Raw genomic sequence first — 11,387 nt, 5'->3', positions numbered from 1 at the left:
CCCCCCCCCCCCCCCAAAAAAAACCCCACAAAAAACACTGCTGCCATCAATGTAACCATACTGCTATGGCATTAGCGTTTTAAAAATGAGGGAGGCTGTGGATGAATCAGGGGAAAAAAAGAAAAAAAAGTGAAGAATCTTTGCATGGATCAAAGACAGGCTTTCAAGCGCACCAAACAAATCCGGAATAAACAACGCAGTTGCTGTCTGTATTACACTACACAGGTGCCGCACACCAAAGGGCCCACGTGCTGAGCGCCTGTTTGGGGGGAGCAGTGCAAAAATTGGCTACATCTGGCAGCTAAACAAGAGAGGAGAGAGAGAGTAAAACATAGAAAAAGATAGAGAGAGGGTGAGAGACAGAGAAAGGGAAACAGGGAAAAGTAGAAAAAAGGCAGAGCACTGTCAAATGAGCGGCATTCGACTCCCATTCATCCCATCCCTTTTACCCCCCCTACACTGTAAGTGACTCAAATGTGTCTCTTCCTGCCTTCATTAATTTCTAATCTGGGATGAGACAGATTGAAGGATACCCAGATTAAACAGTGCAGTCAGACAGTCACATGTGACAAATAGGGCAGATTAAAAGACTGAGTGCAGGTATTAATAACCATAAAATATAAGCCCACCCCCGTCCCCATTGGAGAAGAACAAGGAATAACCAGTACGGGAGTGGTTGCAGAAATCTTCAGTTAAAAAGACAAATAAGCACATCTATCCATCTCTGTCAAGGCTGTGGCTTTCTTTTGAAATAAATGAGTGTGACAAGGACTGCAGCAGGTTTTTTTGATGGCAAGTGCATTATTAGAAAGATTTGCAATGTGTAAAAAGATGGATGAGGTAGCAAGAGAAAAGGCCTCCGATGCACTGAGAAATCATTACACACATTCTGTTAAGGTACGTTTTAAAAGACAATCATGTTTTTGTGAAAGTTTAGGTAACAAACAAACTGTGATGAATGATGAATGATGATGAATAGCCTGGGCAATACAAGAGGTTCAGAGGACGAGATTGGAACCACAGTGGATTCAGGTTTCTATTAATTAAAGGATAGGAAAAAAAGGTCAGTTGTGCTCTGTATTGGCTTGGTTGTGTGGTAGGGCTGGGCGATATAGAGAAACTCAAATATCACAATATTCTTGACCAAATACCTCAATGACGATATTGCGACGATATTTTATGGCTGACTATTGGTGCTTTAAGAAAATGTTGTTTACACAATGACGTTTTAGATAAATATTCTCCAGAAATGATTTAATGACTCAGTGGGTAAAGGTTAATAATAGAACAGCAAAAACAGTCTGGTAAGTTCAGAAAATTACTTATAAAAATTACTTAATTATCATTTTATTGTAAACCGGCCTGTAAAAACAGGTAGAGACAACACTTACCATATTACAGTATTATGATATATCCAAAATTTAAGACCCTATCTAGCCTTTTATCGCAATATCGATACAATCAATACAATACCGATATATTGCCCAGGCCTACAGTGTGGCCGTTAGTCTCTCCCTGGTCCTCCAAAATCTCTCATCAATCCCAGATATAAATTATGGGAGATTTCATCCCCCCCCCCCCTCCACCCGACGGAGCCATTAGGGGGTGTACTCAACGCCTCCCAAGGGAATGTATTGTGTTTATCAAGTATCTCCCATTGCATTACTCTTCTCTGGCATGTATCTACATTTCCATTCATCTTATTTAAGTCCTGTTGTCCATTGCTCTGTGTGAAATGCATTTCGTAACGGGAAAATGACTTGTTGGGCAAAAAAAATGGTACAAAATATTAAATTAAAAGCAAAAAGATTTAACGCAGAAGAATAATGAAAGGTTATTCAAGAAAGTACTCTCATAACTTTCGTGATATCCTTTTATCATCATAATCAACATCATCATTATCATTATCCCCTGATGCAACACTATGTTACATCATACTCATATATGTAGACCGGGCTTCAACACCTGAGTGAAATACAATGAACTGGTCTCTCCAGTAAAAATATCTCATCTCATGTTGATGTGGGAAGATTTTGGAAGTCACTGACCTTAAACTGCATTTTGGTGCGTAGGATTCTGCAATGTTAAGATATTAAACGTTTAAACAGCACATATAACTGCACAAAATCAAAACAATATATAGAATATGTGACCGTGACAAAAATGTGGGGTATTAAAAAAAAGAAAATTGTACAGTTGATGAAAAACAAAGCAAGAGAGGGAAATTTTTTTAGCGTTACTGTCCACGAATTGTTGCTCGTTAGTTTTTTTAATATTCCACCATCTTTTTAAAACAGCTATTACCAATTTAAATAACCCCGGCCCAGAGGCCTTGCTTTGACTCACTTGTTCAAGATCCCCATCCCCAAAGGTCCATTTAACAAGCCCATTATTCCATTCCATTACACTCACACCAGTGAACCTTAATTCTACTCATTCCTCTAGTCTAATGTAACTGTAGAAAGGAATTAATATAGAAAAGTTGAAGGCACAAATTAGATAAATGGGGAAGTAATGGCTTGAGCAGGAAATAGACATACTATTGACATAACACAGTCTAGCTGTGTTTTATCTAAGCTCAACACTAACCATTTTGTTAATAATCATAGACAAAAATATATATTTACTGGACAATTAACTTCAGTAGTGGAGAACAAGCACCATAAAACAAGCCAAACACAGTCAGAGAGAACCATTTCTGTCTGCTCCGACTCTTAAATAGAGCTGCAACAATAAGTCAATCAACTAATGTGGTTTGTTGGGTGACCTCTAGCTCACCCAGTAAGAGCATTCGCCCCATGTTGGCTGAGTCCTGCTGCGGCCCGGGTTCAAATCCGACATGCGGCCCTTTGTTGCGTGTCATCCCACCATCTTTCTCCCCCTTTCATGTCTATCCATTGTCACTATAATAAAGGGAAAAAGCCCCCAAAAATCATTATATCTCTTATAATCTTTATAAAAACTATTTTGATTTGCTGCTTTTCTTGGTCTACTGTGATACGAAGAGCAATGCTCAGTTATTTTCTCTTATTGTTGGGTGTTTAAAAGAAAAGGATCAACTAATCATATTGTTAAAATAAAACGAGAAATGTAAATATCACAAACTGCCAACGACCACTCAGCCTGGCTCAGGACAATCCAGCTCAGAAAGCCAACAATTCTGGTACCATCGACATCTCCACAGCCTTAAACTTTCTCCAGTCCATGGACACATTTAATTGGAGGCATCATCTATTTTACAGGAGCTGTTTCAGAGCAGTTAGACACTGTCTAAAGGGGCCCTGTCTCTCTTTCTGTGTTGCATTTATTTATTTATTTATTTATTTTTTGCCTTGCTCCCTCTGTCCTTAGAGCTGAAAGGGTACAAGACCTGACAGTGGTGTGCTCTGAGGCTCAGCACAGCTCCTTTTCATTAAGCATTTGAGACCACTTTTTGAAGGTTACCACACACACTTGTATCAGGACACAAGCCACACACTCCAACAAACAGGGTATGTTAACCCACGGGAGGGTTGAGGGGAAACAAGGGGGAGTCTGGTAAATGTTAGACCATATATTTTGTCTCTCTCAAGCTCGCCACGCACACACACACACACACACACACACACACACACACACGCACACACACACAGGAGTGCAGCAGTCAACTTTTATGCCTGTGATTCCCAGGTGAATAAAGTTACCTGTCTTTGTACACTTCCAGAAAAGCTTTTTTTTAAGGACTTCTCAAGTCTACAACTGCCTGGTGACATACTTTCATCACCTCCATCAAAGTTGTACCCACACTGGGATGTATTTGTAATGCCGAGCCCACAGGCCATGAGGCTAGCACCTTGGCACTGAGCTATAGCTCAAAATAAAGAAGTGGCAAATGCTAGGTCACAGGTTGTGACATGTTGCTTAAAATAATAAACTCTATGGCATCATGTTAATCAGGAACTGTTACTTTGAAGAATGGACAATAAAGGATTAAATAAAGAGTTAAAGGGATTCGGGAACTGCATTGTTATGAAAATTGGGATTTTCCACCCCGTGTGTTTGACATTGATTCCATTTTAACAGCACACTGTATAGGTAGTTTGTCATGACACTGGCTTGTTCTTGCAAGAGTCTGAACACTTAAAAGGCCCCAAACAAGTAATATTCTGAGCAGGTAGAAGCAGAGCCAGTCCATTCCGACTTAGCCCATGCATAGGCCCTTCCCCTTGCATGTGTTTGAGTGGTGGTGGGCAGTCAGGGTGGATTTCTGGGGCCTTTCTTCACCTCGCCAGGCTCTGTTTTATTCATTGCATGTGCCCTGACCCCGCAGAGCTCCTGTTCTGACAAATCACTTCTGATTAAGACAGATCTCAGTTAGTCAGCCACTCAACTTGGCCTATTCATCATTCCATAGAAATTATCCCTCTCTCCTCCTCCCGGCTCGTTTGCCTGTCTGTCAGACCGAAGCAAGGCGTAAAAGAAATTTCCGCTGCCGTTTTAAATGGCTGATTATAGACAATTGGTGGATGGAGGGACGCAAGGGTGCCTTATGGGTGATAAGACGCAAGTTTAATGGGTATAAATGACCAGGCCTGTAGGAGAGCAGCTGGTAATAAAACCATTTATTTAAAGCGAAACAGGGGTGGAGAGAACTAAAAGCTGTATTTTTCTTCTATTTGAGTTACCCCTCCTCTTTTTACTGCACTTCATCCTCAAATTCTTAGATCTTTTTTTTTTTTTTTTTTTTTAAACAGCAGAGTCCCCTTCACCCTAATTCAATAAGAATTGAAGAGGCTTGGAAAGTGCTTGTTTTTCATTTATGAAATTAACTATACCTACACGTCCCTGTGGAGACAGCTGCAGATGCTGTGACACGGCTACTCATATATAACATTGCTTAACATGGGTGAGTAGCAATGTAAACTCAAGGATATTGACGGTTAGTGTAATTACTAATAGTCCGAATTCTAAGAGCACTTAAATGCAGAGTTTTGCCGTAATAAACTACTGAAAACTGTAAGACATGCCAAGGCATCAACAGCCACAAAGCAATTGTTTTAACATTTCCAACAAACCAGATTAAATTAACCTGAACGACAACCCTGCTGGTGGCTGAGGGCTGAGAAGCGGGACGGGTTGAGTGGAGAATGAGGGTTTCTAAAAGCAAATTGCCTGAACTTAATCAACCAGTCTTACTGAACCATCCAAATGAAAACTAATGGACTTGGGTGCTTGCTGTAATTGCCCCACATGCAACTATGTGCAGGCATTTCTTTCTGAGGTCTTCAATTAAAAAACAGGAAATTTCTACAGACGGCTGGTCAGCCTATAAACCTATTCTCCGCATATTCCGATTGGTCAATTGTGAAGCTCAAACAGAGCGGACTTATTAATTCCATTTCCAGTGTTGGGAAAATTTAATTTTTTATGTGTTGATTAAACTTGGTCTAAATTGTAAAAAAAGTGAAGTATGTATGAAGTGTAGAATTAAAACTAATTTCTGAATGAGCTAATTTGTGTATGCATTATTCATAGTGGTGACATTTGTGTCACACAATTGTGCTAGCCCTATTGCAACTAAAATATTTACAAAAAATTATAGTACATGAATGAAAAACTAAATGAAAAAACACTAGTATTTCAACCTTTATTCAACCACAGTCAGCCTAAATAATAAAAACAGATGTTAAGTGCTTTAGTTGGCAATTTAAATTATGTGACTTTTTCAGCTGAGTAGCTGTTTAAATGATGGTGCGATCATCAGCAATATAAGCATTGTTATAAAATAATGATGATATCTAAGCTGAAGGTCAAAGTTATGTGAAAAAAATAAATACAAAAGACCAATGGAAAGGAAAGATTTATCAGAAGCACATTTTGTTGGACTTGGAAGACACATTGAGAGATTTGAGTTCTACCAATGATGCCAAGACTAGAGCGACTAAAAGGTTGAAGAAAACAACATGTCAGTTGGTGCTAATCAAACACAACATCTGATTTAACAACCGCTGGAGGAGAAAAGTTTGCCAGTTTTGGGAAATGGACTCAGGGAGAGCTGTAAAGAGGAGGAGGGAAGAAGAAATGGTTCATTTTCAACAGCTTAGGAGCGTTAATCATCACATTACTGTTGATTAAAGGCTATCACGTCTCTAATCAAAAAGTTGACAGACAGATCAAAGAGCGAAACACAAATTTCGTGCCTTTTAATTATCTGTACAACACCACACCTCAGGCAGCTCTTCCCTGCCTATCTCCTCAAACTCAGCGAAAGACTGCGAAAGGAGATCTAACACTCTACAGCAGTTCATTATCCAATAAAATGGGAGATTGGGGAGGGAAGCGCACACACGCATACACACACACACACACACACACACACACACACACACACACACACACACACACAGACACACACACACACACACACAGCTTTAAGGCTTTATGATTAGTGAAGACCTGGGGGGGCCCTCAGCTTTCTTTATTAACATGTCCCAAATTGGAACTCCTTAATTATGTTTGTCAAAATCGGACGTGGCGTCAAGCTCATTTGCATGTTTTGACAAGGCCTGTTGGGATCCTCCCTCTATTTTCCTTTAGAGTGCTAGGAGTATTTAGCACATCTTAACACCAACTGATGATAGCTTCTTGTTGCTAAATGAATGAAATAATAAAAATGTGGAACTAAGCTTTGATGGATTCACCCAGTGTTTGTGATTTAAAAGTTCGAATTGATGCAAACACTGAGTGAGGTAAACACAAAGGAGCCTCCAGACTCTCGTCTTTATAAAAGCTTGATCACCTCTCCTGTTCAAACTGATGTGACGCCTTACGGAGGCTGACTGACCTCGACTGTCCGGCCCAGCTGTTCCCTGTCAAGTGGTTTGGACATGAAACATGAAACATTTGCACTACTTTTAGAAAAGATTTTGCATTGCTTTGGAGGTTCTCAGTCAAAGTCCTACATGTTCCCTAGCACATGTTCCTACAACAGATTGCTACCTGACTCATGATCACATCCTATTTGAATATACGAAAGCAATGGACCACTTACTTCCTTCCCCCATTAAAAACTCACTAAATGAATCCTCGTTACGCGATCATATGTAAAACAACCATGGTCGAAAACAAACAATCTGTGGGGACACAGGACTGTCGGCAGCAATTTAGCAAAGGAGAAAAAGGAGGGCATGAAAGCGAGACATCAAACATTAGCCTGAATGGAAGGCGCAGGCTATTAGAAGTGGTTGCACTGACAGGATCTGACAGTTGGAAACACTTAAAGATTATTTTCCTCAAACTTTGAATTTATTAATACTCATGAGCTGAGGAAGAGCTCCCCAAACACAGCAGAAAAGGAGGAGCGAGCTGGGCTAAGTGTTGAAGCTGGCACCGAAGAGGCCAGTTCAATCTCAACGAACGGAGCTGATTTTCGTGGTACCAATAACCAAATAGTTTGTTATATCTCCTGTTCTGCTTCATTTAATCTCAATGAAATTTTATTTCGGATCATAAAGCCTAGTTTCCTATAACACTTTTGCTTTAAAATTCAGTATAAGATCAATACATTTCTAAAAAGCAAAATAATGGCTGATGATTTTTTTGAAATTTGTTACATTCCATGTCAAAGTCAAACACTCCTAAAACACTTTTAAATATTTTCAGGGTGGCAGCAGGACAAATGACATCCAACAATGTATACATTTTAGCTATCTAGCTAATCAAATAATAGCTTTATACTGAGGAATTGTGTATAAAGTTTCTGATCACTCTAAAGGACTTGCTTTGTGTCAAGAATGAAGATGGTAAGTTAAGAGAATGATGGCAAATAACAAAGGACAAAATTGTTTAAAACTGTAACTTTCCATAAACTTAAAAGAAATAGTTTGTTCAACCATCATGGTCGCTGAGATTTAAACGTTCATCCTCTAATTGTTGTGTATTGGAGAACTGAATATAAAATGCTCCTTTCTTGTATCACAGCATCACTTCAACATGATATGTTTGCATTAAATAGTTGCCCTGTTTTGCGCAGACAATACATCAAATTCTTTTCTTCTCAAATCTAAGGTGCTCTGACAATTTCATTTAAAAGGGCAATAGTGGAGCCTGTCATCAGAACACTGCGTCATTATGTCTGCTCCGACAGACAGCACAAACAGAAGTTTGTGTTTTACTTTAGGGTAATACCATCGCACTTCCCCGGTCTGGTTAAGGGAAAATAATACTGCCATTATAGGGAGAATACGAAGCACAGAGGGAACTCACAAAAGAGAGACACATCATGCGCTTCATTTAACAATGACTGGGGCCACAGAGTTGAAGGCAGATTATTGTCAACAATTGTCAACATAGCATGACATGTGAGAGCATGTCAAAGCTCTTGCGTACAGTGTACATTGTTTATTTGTGCTTACTTTATATTGTTCCATTGACATCATACAGTCATTTCCAAGCAGTTCAACCTTTATGGCATTCTTAAGGAAAGCCTAGTCTTACAAGGTTGATGGAAATAAAGTTTTACTTACAATATACAGGTAAAGTACAACAAATATGACTTCAGTAATTCCCAGTGAGGATAGCATTAAGACAGTGTTAAAAAAGAAAGATCTTTTACTACTACAAACCTAAACAAGCACAATCACCTATTTTGACAGAACTAATAAGCAACACTTCTTCATTAAACAGTTTAGACTAAAGGCTGCTTCAGGTCAAACGCTTAAATGCTGGCAAAACACAGAGGCCTGTGCATTGCATTACTTGAAATCCAGGCGCTTATATACCGCTGCACAATGAGGCTCACCTTGACTACTTGCACTTTTGGGGTTTTCCACTATGGCTTTCCATAAAGAAAAAGGCTGTGGAAGTTACCTGGAAATTTTTTTGTTAGCACTTCAGTCAACGTTCTAAGTGAGCTGAGCCAATACTAGAAGGTGGAGTTAAAACACTGTCGACCACCGATTGGTCAGAGAGAATTGGCATTAGGGCAAGACAGGACATCCTGTACCAACTCACAATTTTTAAATTGCCAAGCTACCGTCAATTGCAATCATAATTATTATATTAATTAATTTAATCCAGATTGAAAAAACTGCAACCCACAAAATAGGCTTTACAATTGACAAAGTACATACAATCCTCTGTTTTGTTGTGGATGAAAGAATTCAGCAAGTGTCGCTTTTAAGATGATGTCATGACAGTTTCACGCGGGGTAATTTTTGCAATCGGCTGAGAATCCCACCAACACTAGCTGCAATGGACATTGAAAACGGAAAAAAAGTGAGTCAATTAAAGCCGTACTATATCATGGAAACATGGCAAAAGAGGACTACAAAATATCCAGAATTTCCTGGCCAGCAGACATAAAGGGAACAATAAATTGAGAATGTCTCTTAACACATTAATGTAATAAAACACTGTGCATCACTGATGGGTGATAAGGTGTCTCCTGTTCCTCATCATTAGCTAAAACAGGCTTAAGTGAATACCCAACACGTCTGCCACCATCTTCCACATTAATGAAGCATATCTAAGTTTTAAGACATGGCAGAACTAATTTAATATACCTTCTAAGGGACCTTAGCACCATCAAATTAATTATTCATTAAGGACATGATATTATAACTCAATTGTCATCTCAGTAGCTGGTCCTTTCTTAAACCTCCCCCTGTCTGTTGCTCTCTTTTGTCTTCCACTCTTTCTTTTAAAGCAAGTCCTTTGCTATTAATCCATAACTGAGCAATACCCATCGTCATTAAGGCTGCCGAAAAATAATTTCCTTTTTTTTGGTTTTTGAAATAAAAGGTGACAATGAGATAGGGAAGATCCTCTACCATTGGTGTGGCTCCGTGTGGGTTTTACAGGATGCTGATGGGGCCAGACACACACACACACACACACACACACAGAGTCATCAAGTGATCAATAACACAACCTTAGATACATTTTATTTTACCATGAATAATGTATGCCTCTGGCAAAGCTAATCTAGCCATAATGTTGCTTAGACAGGTTGGCCATGAGAAAGTGGGACCACATTGGTTCTTTTAGTTGGGTGTCATTTTCTCTTCAGGGGTAGGATGATGGTATGCGACCCTGTCATGACTGACAGCAACAGCGGCAGCCAGGAATGCCTACAACAGCCTTTAGTGAGAAACTAATACAAATATGCTGATTCCTAATATAAGTATGTAGATCCTCCATGTAAATCACACACAGCCAGACAATCAAAAGAAAAAAAATAACCAAAAACTCTAATGCTTTCCTAATATTCCTATTGTGACAGATTACCCATGCCCAAGGACAAACTGGACACACAAGATGATACGAGATCAATCCACGCCATGGAACACTTGTATATACGGTACATACTGTAACCTTAACCCACACCACATGAGCTTTAAGAATACTAGGTTAGACTACTACTACTACTACTACTACTACTAACATCACTTTTGTTTGTAAGAAAATACAACCGGTCACCTTTAACCTCGATAGACAACAACTTTACAAAACTACTGTTTCTTTTGGGAGAGTGCATTGACAACAACTGTATGGGCCTACTATTATGTTAGTTATGACATTAATTGGAAACTAGCAAACTGTGAATAAAGAAAGCTCTAATTTAAAGTTATCTCTCAAGGCTGTATGTGGAACACATATAGTATATTGAAGGAGCCAGAACCATGCAGGCTTTATCTAATAACAATTTTGTTAAAATTTGACAATTTAAACAAGAGCAAACAATTAGAAGGACATGACACTAAAGTCCATGTACAATAAATGTGTGTCCTTTGAATGATTAAATGCCAATGGCAAGCAGTCATTAGGGTTAGGTGGAAAATACGTTTTGGATATAGTAATGATAAACCGTGGGTATTTTAAAAGTGTATTTTGAATTAAAAAGTCAAGTTTGAATACAGATTGAATAGGAATAGCTTTGTGAGGTTCTGTAGGTTTATCAATGTAAAAATAACTGGAAACAAAAGAGAAATCCCCATCGGCAGTACATCTCCAGCAAACATCATCTGCCTGGGAGGTAGGATATGATACAGTGTAGGTATTATAACTGCAATATTAGCCGTGACAGTGGGCAGCCTCGCTCCATCCCCTGATTGTAATTGAGGCCGACGCGTGACAGCCCCCCATGTGCCCTCAGTGCAGTGGCCTGGGGCATAGGGCTTGCTGACAGAGGAGGCACCGGAGACAATGGCACAGGGTCCTGGCCTGGCACGGCCATGGCATGGTACCCTTAGGGGCACTGACCCCCCCCCTCTCAACCCACCGCAACTTTCGCTACCTCACCTTTGCACCAGGCATCTTGGAGGCTAACGAGAGGGCAGCCGAGACTGCTTAACAATTCCACCACATCCGTTGGCTTGGTATGCAAGCAGCTCTTTTTTCCTCTCTTC

The 11,387-nt window shown here is 39.6% G+C and overlaps 1 protein-coding gene across 5 annotated transcripts in view; it reads right to left on the bottom strand.

The window, feature by feature from the left end:
* Positions 1–11,387, bottom strand: part of vti1a (vesicle transport through interaction with t-SNAREs 1A) — a 112,606-nt gene that overhangs the window by 41,437 nt on the left and 59,782 nt on the right. The window lies entirely within an intron of this gene.

The sequence above is a fragment of the Etheostoma cragini genome, chromosome 21 (assembly GCF_013103735.1).
Source record: "Etheostoma cragini isolate CJK2018 chromosome 21, CSU_Ecrag_1.0, whole genome shotgun sequence".
Lineage (NCBI taxonomy): Eukaryota > Metazoa > Chordata > Actinopteri > Perciformes > Percidae > Etheostoma > Etheostoma cragini.
The sequence above is the reverse complement of the archived record's forward strand: the minus strand, read 5'-3'. Positions and strand labels throughout refer to the sequence as shown.